Source organism: Agelaius phoeniceus, chromosome 4, assembly GCF_051311805.1.
Source record: "Agelaius phoeniceus isolate bAgePho1 chromosome 4, bAgePho1.hap1, whole genome shotgun sequence".
Classification (NCBI taxonomy): Eukaryota; Metazoa; Chordata; class Aves; order Passeriformes; family Icteridae; genus Agelaius; species Agelaius phoeniceus.
The window spans coordinates 63345749-63360242 of NC_135268.1; the positions used below are offsets into that span (position 1 = coordinate 63345749).

General features: G+C 38.0%; 1 protein-coding gene across 6 annotated transcripts in view; it reads left to right on the forward strand.

Annotated features, from left to right (window-relative positions):
- Positions 1-14494, forward strand: part of SORCS2 (sortilin related VPS10 domain containing receptor 2) — a 536124-nt gene that overhangs the window by 409328 nt on the left and 112302 nt on the right. The gene's annotated exons all lie outside the window — the stretch shown is intronic.

Genomic DNA, 14494 nt, shown 5'->3' on the forward strand with positions numbered 1-14494 from the left:
AATCTTTCTGTGATCAGACAGTATCTAGTCTGTATTCCATTAATTCCAATAAACTGACAGAGAACTCAGCATCCAGAAGCTCTGGTAGCTCTCAATGCTGATGGAGTCACCTTAGCTTTTGATTACTTTTTATTGAGCAGCTCAAGTGCAGTACATTCTTATGTTTTATATAATGGTGAATCCTGTGATTCAGGTTTTTCTGCAGGGTGGTGAGACTCTGAAGAGTGGTAATTACTAGAACTAAAAACAGGTATTTGGCTAACTTTCAGGTCAGAACAGGTAGGGTGGGGGAAATGCAGTGCTAGTACAAGTGCTAACTTCTCACACTGAATTGAGTAGTTTTTGGTAATATGAAAGTCACAGAGTGCTGGTGTGCTATGGAGGATAAACCAGCTCAAAGGCCTGAATTCTCACACCTCTGAAAAACAAGATGCTCATCACAAATTGTTTTAGTTCAACAGATGGTCATGGCAGACCTGATTCTGCAGCCTCCCCTTACATAAGGAATGATTAGTTTTTTCTCCAAAATAACTCCCATGTTAAAGTGAAGAAGGACTGTATAGACCTGCAGCTCTGTTTTTTTTGAAAGGTCAAAATACATCTGGACTTCATTGTTTTAACCACCAATTTTACACTGGCAAATGTGATTAAAACAGATATTATAGCAAGAAATTTTATTTCTCAGAGTAAAGATTTGCATCTATTAGACTGAGCTCAGCAGGTTTAACAGTCTTCATATTTGGCTCTGTCATTTCTACAGGGAGCTATGAAGTTGAATGAGTAGAAGATTCACTTATTTATGGAAAATCTGCTTTTGAGACTCCTTTGAACAGTACAGATGTTTATTTTTCTTCACCATAGTTTTTGTTTTCTTGTTCAGTGGTTACTATTTTGATCTACACTATGCACATTGCAATGAAATTTTTGCATTAAATGGTCAAAATGCCAGCAGAGAAAATGAGAAGAAACCCAGAGAGGATGAAACCTGTGTTGTTATTTTTTTGAGAAATATAAGTAGGGATATTCTGGAGTATTTATAGCAAAGGCCAGTTCAATGTTAAGGCCTATTTTTATTCCATCACATTAATCCTGCAATGCACATAAGCATTTACCTTCATTATGTTGATGGGTATTATAAAGCACGGAGAGGTGAGGAAAACACTCCCCCAAGTCTTACACTGAATTGCTGAGAGAATATCAAATACAGCCTGGGCTCTCTAATGCCTTGTTTTGCTGCCTGTCCATCACAGCACATCTTTGTTGGGCTGCAAGAATCATATCCTGGTGAATCTTGTTTAAGCTACCAATAAAGCAATTTATCATAATATTCTGGTCTATGACCAAGACAGGCTTTTTTTACTGCTCCTTTTCTAGAATGTAACCTTCAGCACAGAAGTTGCAGAGTCTCATCTCAACATACAGAAGAGTTGGCATAGATTTAGGGTCTTGTGCTGAGAGGGAAGGCTTTGAGAGCATGTAATTTTATTACAGATCTTCTATTGAGGAAAAGCTGTGTGGTTTTTGCTGCTGTGATGTGTGTTTGCAGAGTGCAGTGTGCTTTGGGAAACAGTTATTGTACCTTGTCAGCTTCCATTATGTTACACCATTCACAACAAATTGTTTTTTGCTATAACTACATTGCAAAAAGTACCCTGAAACTTTTGAAGTTGTTTTTTTCCCCTTATATTTAGCATAGTGAGCATGGATTAACAAAGGTCACAGTTGACTGTTTTGATTAAAAATAGTGAAGGATTTGGGAATAGATTAAAATAAATCTTAAATCATTCCTAAATTCTGAAGGCAGGTGTAGGCAGAATATTGACATAAAGCCAAACCATTTTTCATGGGAAGTTAGAGTATCACAGGATCCCCCATTGCTATTGAGCTACATAATGGGAACTACAGACAATCAGTGCTTCCCTGGGAGGCCCAGGGCAGGCCTTTAAACTGCTCCTTTTCTAAAGATACAGAGCAGGAACAAATCCCTTTAACTGCAACTTTTGATGGAGATGCATATTTAAATTACCTATAACCTACACTGCTCCTTCTCCTTCAATAATAGTTTGTCAACTTGCAGTTTCACTTTGACATGAATAATGGAGGGAAATCAAAAGATGTACCTGGGGGTTGGGGGAGCAAAATATATAAATTCCCAGCTTGAACATGGTAAATCTTGAACACTAGCGACAATACAAACTTGAAATAATGATCTGTGTCTCATGAATGTTTCCCAAGCTCTGCAGACATGTAAAGACTGTTCATTTTACTGGTAGAAACCACAGATAACCAGCTTGTGGTTAATAAGTTATAGTGTGAACAGGGGGCTGGGCTGCAGAGTTTAGCTTTTGCCTGTTTCTGAAAAGTGTCTCAATATAAGACAGACTTTTTTTTTCCAGTGGGAAGTTACTTTATTGTACAACAATCCTTTATTGGAAACAAATCTGCACTAGATTGAACCTTATGGTCCCAGTTCCCTGCAAAGAATCTTTCTGCAGTAGATGTAGGTTCCACGCTCTGTAAGAATCTATGGCCTAAATCTGAATTCACAAATTGAATTCTCAAAACTGAAAGACTAAATATATACACTCACTGTAAATTTGAATGTGGAAAAGAAAGAAGTAAACAATTGTTTTGTACTAGAAAAGCATTGGCATCATGCTGTAGCTGCCCCAGCTGGTTGGATTTCTGTAGAATCCTGTGCCCTGCTCAGCAGAGGGACCTGACAGTCCTCAATGTCACTGAGAGAGAGAGATGGCAACCAGATGAACACATCTTACCTGAGGTTTGACAGGTTGGGTATTTTGTTGTTGAGAGTTTGCAAGAATTTAGCATTCTGCAGAAATTATATAGGCCACTCCAAAAACATAACTTCAGCTTCTTGTTTCATCCTGTTTCAACTAGCTGTTGGCAATCTGACATTTCTCTGTCACAGCATGTTTTCCAGGGGAACAGTTCAGCTTCTCAATTGCTTGCAGTGATTATTGTCTGTTAGCATGGTGCCACTTCAGGTTCTTGGGGCATGAACCTGTGTTGTTCTCTTTTGCTCTCTTTCTCCTTGTCTGCAGCTACTCCAAGAGCCCAGATCACAGCGAGCCTTTCATTAACACCCACAGCCATGGCTCTTTGGAAAGTCATTTGTAGCTTGGGGATACTGAAAACTCTTCCTAGTGATAAACCTTGCAAAAGATGCTCAGAATAGGAGGCTAAGCAGACCCAGGCTTCTCTGTAGGCGTAGATTTAAATTCTCTAAAAATTGTGGAAAGCATAAACGATGCTGCAGTTGGGAATTTCTGATGCTGAGCAGTTTGCAAATCACACACTAGTACAGTGAATGAAATTAGTGGATCTGCTTTCTGAATATGACAGAGGAAATGAGGACAGTGTGTAGCTCATTTGAATTAATATGCCATAAATAATTATTGTTTCTTTAAAAATCACCAAGTTCTCATTTGAAGTTTTAAAAAAAAAATTGCTTCAAAAAACACTCAGCTGCTCTCAGCACTGGGTGTGACCAGTGTGGTTTTTGCAGCTGTATTTGTTTACTTTTATCATTATTGCACCTACAGGCAGAGGTATGATTGAGCTCACCACTGTCCAGATGGGAAACAGGGAGAGAATCTTGCCCTGGGCAACTTGTAATCAGGCTGACAGAAAAATGGATGTGCTGAAGCCCTTTGAAAACCTAGCTGGGATTACAGGCATGCTGAGCACATTTTAGATGGTGGGGTCTTCTTGCTGCTTTGTTTATGAATGCTAGCATCAGTGTTATTTCTGCATGCCAAATCACCACATGGATTTATACAGTTAAAACTCTGAGAAATTTTGGTCATTTTAATTTTCGTAATTTTTCCTGAAACATTTTTATTAGGATCCTTTGTATAAACATACAATATATTGTTTTGTCATCCAAGGCAAAGTATTTCACAGATCACGAAGGTGTGTTTGGAGGCAATTTGGGAAAACTAGCCATCCCCCTGGGCAATCTTGCTTCTTGAATGAGGCTTATCTTTTCTCTTGGTTTTTGGGGGAAGGTTGAGGGGTTTTTTGTGTTTTTGTTTTTGTTTTTTTTTTTTGTAAACATGCCATCTTTGATACCTTTTGAGTTCTATAAGCTCTTTTATTTTCAGTAACAGTAAATAAGTTATAGTTTATTTCTCTACAAACTTTTTCTTGTCCACTTATCAATTCTCTCAAAGAAATGCCAAGGAACAAGCTGATGTAGGAAGATAGATTTGGTTGTGAGACACTGTCAGGCAAGAGAATAAATAAGTTTTTTTCTCCCCTTTTTTCTCCTGCATGTCACTGAACTGTTTAACTTGCAATAAATTATCAAGAACTGTTGGTAAATTAGTTTGCCCCATGGGACAGGCTGTTGATTATTTTGTGATTTCTATTTACTTTTCTGGAATGGACTGCAGTCTCAGATGAGTGCTTCTCTCAGGAAACTCACTTGAAGAAATGACAAAAGGCCATTTTTTCTGGATATAGATTATACTGGGAGTTTTTAATTAACTTTAATTATGTGAAAGAGGCTCTTTATATATCCCAGTGTTTCATTTTTTATGTCTCATCCTTTATGGCTTGCTCACATTGGCCTCCACCCAGTTAGTTGTGTTGTATTATGGTGATTTGATGGTGCTCACAAGTTTTTAGGAGCATTGTCTCAAATGCAATCAATAAAAAAGTCTGTAAGTATTCTTGCATTTTTTATCAATGTCTAGCTGTAGTCCCAGGCTGCAGTGGCTTAAAGCATAAGAGGTGAAGAACAAGATGTGTTGGACAGTTATACTGGCAAGGACTTTATAAAAATAAGTAAGTACAGTGTCATTTACAGGGCTAATGCCAACAGGAAAAAAACCCAGCAATCACAACAAAAAAGTCCCAAACAAAATAGCAAAAAACTGCAACCCAAAACACGCAAGAAAGGCCACCAAAACTTTTTTTTTTTTTAATGGCATTGGGCAGGTTAAATTCTTGCTGGGCTTTGGCCCTTCCACTTTTCTCCCTTCTTAACATCATGAGGACCTTCTTCCAAATGCCATAAATGCTTCTCCAAGAGCAGCAAACTTATAATTTTTGTGACCACAGCAGTGTCCCTGTTCCTAAACAGGAGGTCCAGCAGGGCATGTTCCCTAGTTGTGTTCCCTAGTTGTGTCCCTCATCAGCTCTGTTGGGAAGTTACCTTCCACACACTGCAGGCACCCATCTTTTAACAGCACTCAAAGGACACTTATTTTTACTCACATCTTGTTGGTATGGATGGGAGATATAGAGAAACTGTGATAAATGCAAAGTCTCATAAGACATTCGTGTTACAGCCTCAAGAACCACTGCAAAAATCTTGTAAGGGCAAAAGCAGTGATAAGGCTGATGTTTTGTTTGGATTCTGCTTTAAGATGGCATCAGTCCCAGGGTCTGCAAAGTGGTCACTTTGCAGAATTCTATCTGACTGGGATCAGAATTGTAACTCCAAGACTAACCTTGGTGTCATGTTTTTAGAGCTCTGTGTAGTTGCTTGTCTTAGAAAGGAAAAGAACAATATTGCCTGGATTTTCTTTTTCCATATCAGTTATAATTTGTAGCTGAATCTCTAGCAATGTTCTTGGCAGGAGAGAAAGCTCCTGAAATCTTCCTTACTGTTCCCTGTCTCTAAACACACTGCTAGGAGCCAAGCCCCTCAACTTTCCATTTCCAGTAAAATATTATGTTAAAACCAAACAAAATAACAAGCAAACAAATGCCTGTTTTAATTACAAGCTTTTAAGGAGGATTAAATGTTAGTAAAATGAGAAAAGGGAATTAGTAGAAATATTTGTTCATTCATTTATTAATGTCTGTATTCACTTTTAAACTACTCATTAAAATCTAGTGGAAAAGAGTCAAAATAACATTCTCAGGGACAAAGATAGAAACAATAACACTTGCCCCTAAATTTTTCCAATGTAGCAAATGAGCAAGAGCATGCTATTTCTATTTCTGAGTTGGTTTGGGTGATGTCCCTCTCATATGTGTGAGAATATGTACAGAATTGCCTAAGGTTTAGTAATAGTAGCATTCAACAGGGGTGAGGCCAGGACTTGTTCCTGCAATCACACACATGAGTGCTCTAACAACTAATGAACAAAGACAGTATCTCTGCCCCAACAAATATTTTCTAACCATGCACATAAGGTGGAGCATCCCCAGAGGGAGCTGTTCTCTCCCCCCAAGTCCCTCATGGGCCCTAGGAATCATACTTGTAAATCTGATGTAAGTTTTCAGCAATACATTTCAGTTATGAAAAAAAATATGCTTTTCAATAGAAAAAAATATTTTAAACATCCTCTTCCAAAAGCACCAGTCAACACCACTCCCAAGTACACCCAGAGAAAACGAGGACAACGGGTACCAGGTATGTGTATTTACTGAAATCCTACCTCAATATCAAATGGGTATTTTACAACTGCAAAAAATCTAAGCCCCAGTGGAGAAAGGTTTATTATCTGCAGTGCTGCTACAATCAGGCACAGCAGTACTGTATGCTTCTGAATATAAAAGCTCTATTCTTCAGTGAAGTCCCTTTTCTATTAATGAGATTCACCCTAATGGGACCAAAAATTACTTTAAAAGACATTTTCTTTCTGCTTTTCAAGGGTTTTTTTCCAGTCCATTTGGACTGGATATCAAAGATAAGGGGAAATATTTCAATAGCAAGAGCTTTTATAATTAAGCTTTGTAGCCTACATAATGGAGGTATGGCCAAATTCAAGTGAAAAATAATTACTGTTTTTCCAGCATTGCCTCTGCTCATCTCCATTTTCCATCTCCCATTTTCTCCTTCAAACCCACATAATCTGGTGTGACTTAAGTATGAAAGACTTGCTTAGAGCAGCCCTTTCCCCCAGCTTTGTGTTTTCCCTCCTGGTGTAGGGGAGAAGACCTGTTCAGTCTTTAACTATACCCATCCAGGCCAGTGTCTACACTTTTCAAAAGGAATCAGGAGCTTCCTGAAGGATAAAGACTTTACCAGCTCATTTCCTAATGCCAGCTACCCCTTTAGGTATGGAAATGGGCAAAAGCAAAATACATGTGGGACCTGTGAGACCCTTCTGAAGCACTTTGCAGATGATGCTAAGACAGGCATGATGTTTATTGTTTTCCAGTCTTCAGGAACTCCCAGTCACTGAGCCTTTCAAAGCTCTCAGTGATTGGAGTCAGCAGCTTCAGCAGCTTTGGAGGTGGCCCATCTGGTTCCTTGACCTTGTTTGTGTTTGCAAATGTGTATATTCACACTCACACACACACACATTTATTACCTACATGTTTGGAAAATGCTACTTATTCTTCATAACTTCTGGCAGAGTCATTAATTACCTTGATCTCCATAAGAAATGCTCTGTAAAACTGGGAGAGAGAGGAATAGATGTGCTGGAAGTTGATGCCTCAGCTAGTGTTGGGGATGTCTTGGGTACATTATAGGAAGACCTTTGCCTGTGAAAACACCTGATGAGTATTTGGGATTGGAAAGGAAAAATTGTGCAAAGTGAGATTCCCCAGAGCAATGTTTTGGGAGTTCACTTTTGTAGTCTTCCCAGAAAATTCTTATACAGTCTTATAACAGAGCTGAGATTCATAGTAAAGGACCAAAAGGCATACCTTTAGTATTTTTAAGACAGAAATGTGTTTATCTATTACAGAAGATGATGAGGTCCTGATCAATCCTATATGAGTGATCATTTTAGCCACCACAACTGCCTTTTTTCCTTCATGTTTTCTCCCTGTCACTAATTACCATCCATGTAATTTCTCTTTGAGCTTAGTGCAGATTTTGCTGTTGACAAATCAATGGCTGGTAGCTAGGAACTGTTTGAACTGTTTCTTCATTAATTTAGATCAAATCACATACTGCAGTCATTTGTTATGCATCCATTATCCTGTTTGGAAAGCATTGTTTTATATTTTTGCTCTGTGATGTGTTGAGGCTGAAAATATTTGCAGTTTAGTTGGAGGTCTACAAAATAAACTCTTGAATTAGATTAATCTGTGAATGCCTAAGCTAAAAAGGTCAGTGTGTGCCTGTTTTTTCCAGTAAATATTAATGTTTGTGGAAATATTAGTGGGAAAGAGTTAAACTTGCCCATTTCTAGTTTTAATACTACTTTTTTTTTCCTTCTTCTTTATTTTTTCTTTTTTTTTCTTTTTACCTCTTAGACACAGAAAATGTTTTTGTTTCATAGGCAATATAAAACCAGGTTAGGGAACATTCCCCTGCTGTGACAAGAATTGGTGCTATGCCTTTCCTAGTGCTATTTCCCTCTCAAACTGCTGATTTAGAGCATACTGGAAAAGACCATCTGATTTAGTTCTTGGTACACTGGAGTGCATCAATTTAAACCCAAACTTTTGAATATGTGAACAAACCTATATGGGGACCACCCCTCAAAGCATCTCAACATTAAGTTTTGCCCACTTTGGATGTAGGAATCTACAAGGGATATATCAAATGATCATTTTTGCTGAAGAATTAGCAATAGCCAGGCTGACATTGGACTTTGCAAGAAGATCAAAGGACTCTTCTGTTTTTACTGTGACCTTTGGCATATTCTCAGTATATTGCAAAAATTCCTAATTTGCTTAATGCGTGCCACTTTTTTTTGAATTCTCAGGCTGGCAGGATGTGGTACTGCTCTGAAATGTTTTTGAAGGGAGCATTTCTCAAGAAAATTTTCACTGTCATGGTAGTCAAGTGGCAATGATGTTTTGGTTCTAGCAGGTTATAGATGCATGAGGTTTGTTCCTGTGGAGGGTTTGGGATCAGCTTGTGTATCCCTCCCCTTTTCTAAGTAAAGAGACTGATGAACTGAGTTGTAATTGGTATTCCCTAGAGACTTGGCATCATCAGCCCCTTTGAGGTATTTAGTTGCAAAGATCTGGCTGATTTAGTTAAATACAGGTTGCCAACAGGGCAGAAATTTCAGTCTGTTCATCAATACCAGTCAGAACAGCCATAGCTGGTTCTCTGCAGGCATTCATTATTATGATATGTAAGCACCCTCAAACTTGATTTCTTTCCTAAAGGAAAGCCAACTATTTCAAAACTATTTTCTTTTATGATCTGATTATATTATTTCAGGCTTGCTTAGGTGCAGTGTAAGCCAACTGTGCTCTGTCCAGTTCCTCTGAACACATTTTTCTATTAAGGTTCTAACTCTGATATTCACTCCTTCTTCAGTATGTCATATATTACCAACTGCTCCAGTTGCTAACCAGCCTATTTTAAGATCCTGACCTCTAAATATTCATTCCACATCCTAAAGTGCCTAATAAGTTGCTGATACGAGACAAAAAAATATTGCACCTTCTGTTGTGATATTCCAGATGATTAATGAGCTGACCACAACCCAGGGGAGAAGAAACTGTGATACATGCTTTCCATTAGCTCCACCAGGATAGCTTCAGATGGGCTTTGATTGTGTCCTGAGATTATGTGATTAGTGTGGCAAATAATTCTCAGGAATCATCCTTAATATTCCCATTTTCCCCTCCCTTATGGTGTTTCTCCTAGAGACTAGTTGCTGTTTTGAAATGCTTCTGTGTGACATCTTAAAAGGGACTCTTCAAGGGAAAGTAACAGTTCTAGAGGAAGTTGTGAATGCTTAACATGAAAAGTAAAATACTGTTCTGGGGTGTCTGTAAATTCCTTTCTATATGCATTCCACCCAATTCAGTTGGACACAGAAGCAGACTTATTAGATCCACTTATAACTTAACATTTGTGAGGAGTGATTTTGTAATGCATCTTCCTGGGAAAATCTACAAGATTAAACTGCTATCTGGGAGACATTTCATTTTATTCTGCTTGGAATGACCTTGGTCTGATTTTTTAGGTATTGTTTTTCATCACTCTGAGAGTAAAGGGACTATATTTCACTCTCACTTAGACACTCTTGAGTTATCAGGTCTCTCATACCATCCAAAATAAAAATCATAATCCTTTGGAGTCCACTTTGTGTGTTCTATGAATGCTGCCTGAGAAGCCACATCTCATTTACAAGTGGGACCAGAAGCTTTAGTAATCTCCCTCTCAGCCAGGTGTATCTAATAACACATGAATAACACAAATTATAAACCCAAGACAAATAGATGAGTTAATTAGTCTTAAAAATGTTGAGTTTGTGACTGCAGTGCTGTGCAGCTCTGTGAGTACTGCCCTGAGATTGGCACTGCTGGCACAAAGGCCATTTCCCATCAGAGCTGTGCAGGCACGGAGGTGTCTGTGATGGTGTCAATGGTGATGCCCTGTGCTCAGCAGCCTTGTCTCCAGTTTGGCTAAGCACCTTCACCTAGGCATTAGCACTGCATGTTCTTCCTGGCTTTAAGGTGAGGGAGGGCAGATTTAGACTGGATATTAGGGAGAAGTTCTTTACTGTGAGGGTGGTGAGATGCTGGCAAGAATATTGTTCAGAGTAGTTGTTGATGAGCCCTCTCTGGAAGTGTTCCATGAAATTGTTTGACCTCAGTGGGGATGGCTTATATGTTCACATCATTGAGGGTTTTTCCCTGGAGTGGGTGGGTCCAGCATTCTTTAGGATTGTATCTCCAGAGATGAATCCTCTATGTCCAGTGGGAGTTCAGCCTGCTGGGGATGGCTGAGAAAGGATAGGTTCTTCCTGGCCATGCTTGGCTTCTCAGTGCATGTCTGCTGTGTGCTTAAATGAAGAGTCTCTATATTTGTTTCATTTCTTCCTCTGCCCAAAGGAGGTTTCTTCCTTCAGGGTCAGCATGGAGCACTGAGGAATGTCTTGATTTCTGACCTGCTGGAGGATTCTAGAATTAAAATTAGTGTCTCATCTCTCACCACTCACTGCAGAAGTCTCCTATAGCGATTCAGATGCTGTGACTGTAAAAATTTATTAATCATGGGCATTTTTACTTTTTTATTTTTTGCCTTTGTAATATGAGGGAAATAGAAAGGAAAATAAAAGCTACAATTAAAATTAAGATCAGTTGCTACAGTTGAAAGAGACAGCACAATTGTAATATGTTAGAAAATTGCCTCGTTTTTGAGAAAGTGCTGATTAAGATCAAATTTGTCTTGAGTTTAAATTTTGATTGGACGTAAACTGAGGGGAGGGGGGTTATATTTCAGACACAGTGCAAATGATGCATGTTAATATCCTCTGTTTATTGCCACTTGAAATTGCAGCATAGCTCTGAATTGCTGCCAAATCTACAGTTAAGACTCCCAAGTAATCACTATGATTATTCCAAATCTTCATGGTAACAGTGAAAGAAAAAGTCTGATATGCAAAGAAGTGTAGCCTAAGCCATCAGAATCTTTTCATTCTTTGGGGCTCAGATTGTGATTCCACTCATAGTAGGAATGGTTAGACAGGCATATTGGCCAATCAGTCTTGAAAGAGAGATTAAACAAATGGATTTAATTATGTTATTTTCAGATTTGTTTGGTTTTTCTGTTAACTCCTGCCTCACTGACTTTTCCTGTAATGAGAAAAAGCGTGGCTTTTATTTAGTTTTGGAATGGTTGAATTCCTATATTGGCATGGTGTGCTATTTTTCTTTTTTATTGGATTTTTTTCCTTTTCCCTTTGTTCATCTATAACAGATATTATTTTTACTCTTTGTCTTTACAATCCATAGGGCTGTTTATCTCCTTGAAAAATATTTTTTTACTTCTGTGTAGCTACTGGCAGTTGTAGACTTACATAAGACCTGAATGTATACACATGTTATTGTGTTTTATTTAGCTGGATGGAAATTATGTACTGATGTTTGAGATAAACAACATAAATATAATGCTACAATTGAAAAAAAAAAGAATCTCACAGGAGTGAGAAATGATATGGAAAATGTTTATAAGGAGCTCAAATTTATCTGTGCTTAAAATCTGTTCTGGTTTTTAAATGCACAGTTATTCAAGGAAGAAGTTTATTTTGAGGTAAAGCCATCACTGCTAGTTGGCTCTCCAGACAGTATGTCCCAGATGCATCCCTTCATCAGCTGCTTGCAGGAGGGTTTTGCTACTTGTTCCACTTACAAAGTAAATAAAACTTGCTGTGGAAAGCATCTAATGTGGATACAATATTTACTCTGGAGCTTTTTCCTAAATAACTGGTGTTAGCCAGCAGGCAAGTCTGAGCACCCGGTGTGTTAGCTGTGGGAGGAAATCTGTATGTCTGACACATAATGATCACTTTAAACTATGGAAATATAAATCACAGCACTGAGTGAAATTCAAAAATATTGATTTAAATGAATTATGATGTGTGTGAATAAAAGAATAGTTAGCAACCCTGCTATATATGCTTGCAAGTCTACAATCTTTAGGCTATTTTTAAAAACAGATTTAACTCTAAAAGATACATAATATTTTCTGAAGGACAGCATTAGCAAATATCACAGTGTGTTTGCATTACATTATAACAAGCATTTTTCCTATGATTTCAGTGCTGTTGAGTCCACATTATGAAACTTGGCCATACCTATATTTAAGCCTCATTAACAGTGAAAACCACTCGCTACTTTATGAATCTCAGTCCTTTATTATTTTGAAGCCATAATTTTGATATCTTTGGAAGTGTAAGATTTATAGGGTCAGAAAGAAAAAAAGGCAAGACAGTATTTCTGTGGTCCAGAGATTACTGTTCTGGTCTAGTGCAGTTCATGCCTTTTCTGGGGAGCAGGTCCTTCTCTCTATGTTCTGGTCACGAACCAACAGGAATGAGCACTGTGTACCTCACTCAGCAGGAAAGTAGTTTGAATTTATTTATTTCCAAGAGAAAATAGATATTTTAAGCCTAAGTCACAGACAGGAGTCTGGCAAGAAAGTACAGATGTCTGTGCTTGGCACAAACACTTCTTCCCTCCCCCTTGAGATGCAGGCACAGGGACAGGGCAGCACATGGCAGCCACATTCAATTTCAGGTTCATGCCATGCCTGCTGCAGAAAACCTAATAAATGAGTGTGTCACAAGAATCTCTGAATGTTGTATCTAGGCCACCAGCAGCTACTGGTGGAGTGTAGATAGTAATGAATTAAACAGACACTGAAGGGACAAAAAGCCCAAGAGACAGAAAGCCATTGGATACAATAGAAATAAGAGAAGGCATTTGTGAAGGTGTCATTTACAGAGACTTTCCAATAAAAATGTCATTTTCTTTCTCTTGGGTAAATTATATCATTAAAATTTACAAGATTTTACAATGTAATGGGTTATTATTTTGCTCTTCTTACTGACCTAGTCACTCAGCTAATGGAATAGATTTGCCTTAATATGTGCTTTAGTGTGGGATTTCAGCACTGGACCACGAACCCTGAAGTATCTGCAGTTGTCTCTCTTGTTGAACAATGTACTTCAATAAGTGCCCTATTTGAGGTATATGAAAGCCCTTGAAATTAGTGCAACTGTGTATGTGCCTCAAGGAAAAGTGCACATGCTTAAGTTACTTGTCAAATTGGAGCATCTGTAAATGTTGAATTTATAGTTTTCCCCCCAAGACCAATTGCAGTAAAAGCTCAGCCCAGCTGTCGTATCTGTATAATTCATTAGAAGTTTCAAAATTTTAACTTCAGCTCTGCTCTAAAAAAGTGACTACATTAAAACTGTACTGGTTTTGTTAATCTCTTTCCTTCTCTGTATTCACATTATTGTGATTCTGTTTGCATAAATCATTGCCATTTATCTCTGTAAGCAATTTACAGTCACTGTATCACAGTGATCAGTATTCTGTGGTGTTTTCTGCACCATTTGCTGAATATTCTAAATGCATTTTGAGTTAAGGATTTTTTAAAATTGTTTTTGAAGTATGATCTAGAGAGAGCCCAGTTGGACTTTGAAAATCCAGTTTGTTTGCAGGCTATCAGTTGATAAAGGCAGATTTTTGAATGCCAACTGGACTTTTTTGATCTGGAAAAACAATCAAAATGGATCCTCACATTGGCAGTTTTAGAACCATGATGTTATAGCAAAAGGTGAAGAAGTTGAAATGAGTGAAATTGTAACTAAATTATGTGGGGAGAATTTCTTTTTTCCTTAAAGCTTAACATAAAGATCACACAAGGAAACAGCTCAAGATATCATCTTGAGCCAAGGCATTGTTTGGACCTGAGAAGGAAATGCAGATAATTTGTTGTGTATTCTTCTGCATCAAAGTGAATTGCCTTTTTATTCAAAATTTGTCAGGAAGAGGAGAATGATGAAACAATGGAGAGATATTATAAAGAAGTTATTTCTCCTCAGTCATTCTTCTGCTATGGCAATGATTGCTCTTACATTTAGTAGCCTCACTAAATAAAAAGATGTATTTATATGGACGTATTTAAATAAGTCATTACTAGTAGTATCTTTTTTTTTTTCATTAGTCTGGAGATTTTATCATGTGCCCTCATGAACCTTGTACAAGCACCAAAACCCAAGGCAGTCATTCTGAGCAGAGATGAGAAGCATAAGCAGTTTGGTGTGGATTCCAAGAGAAGTCATAGAATGTAACATTC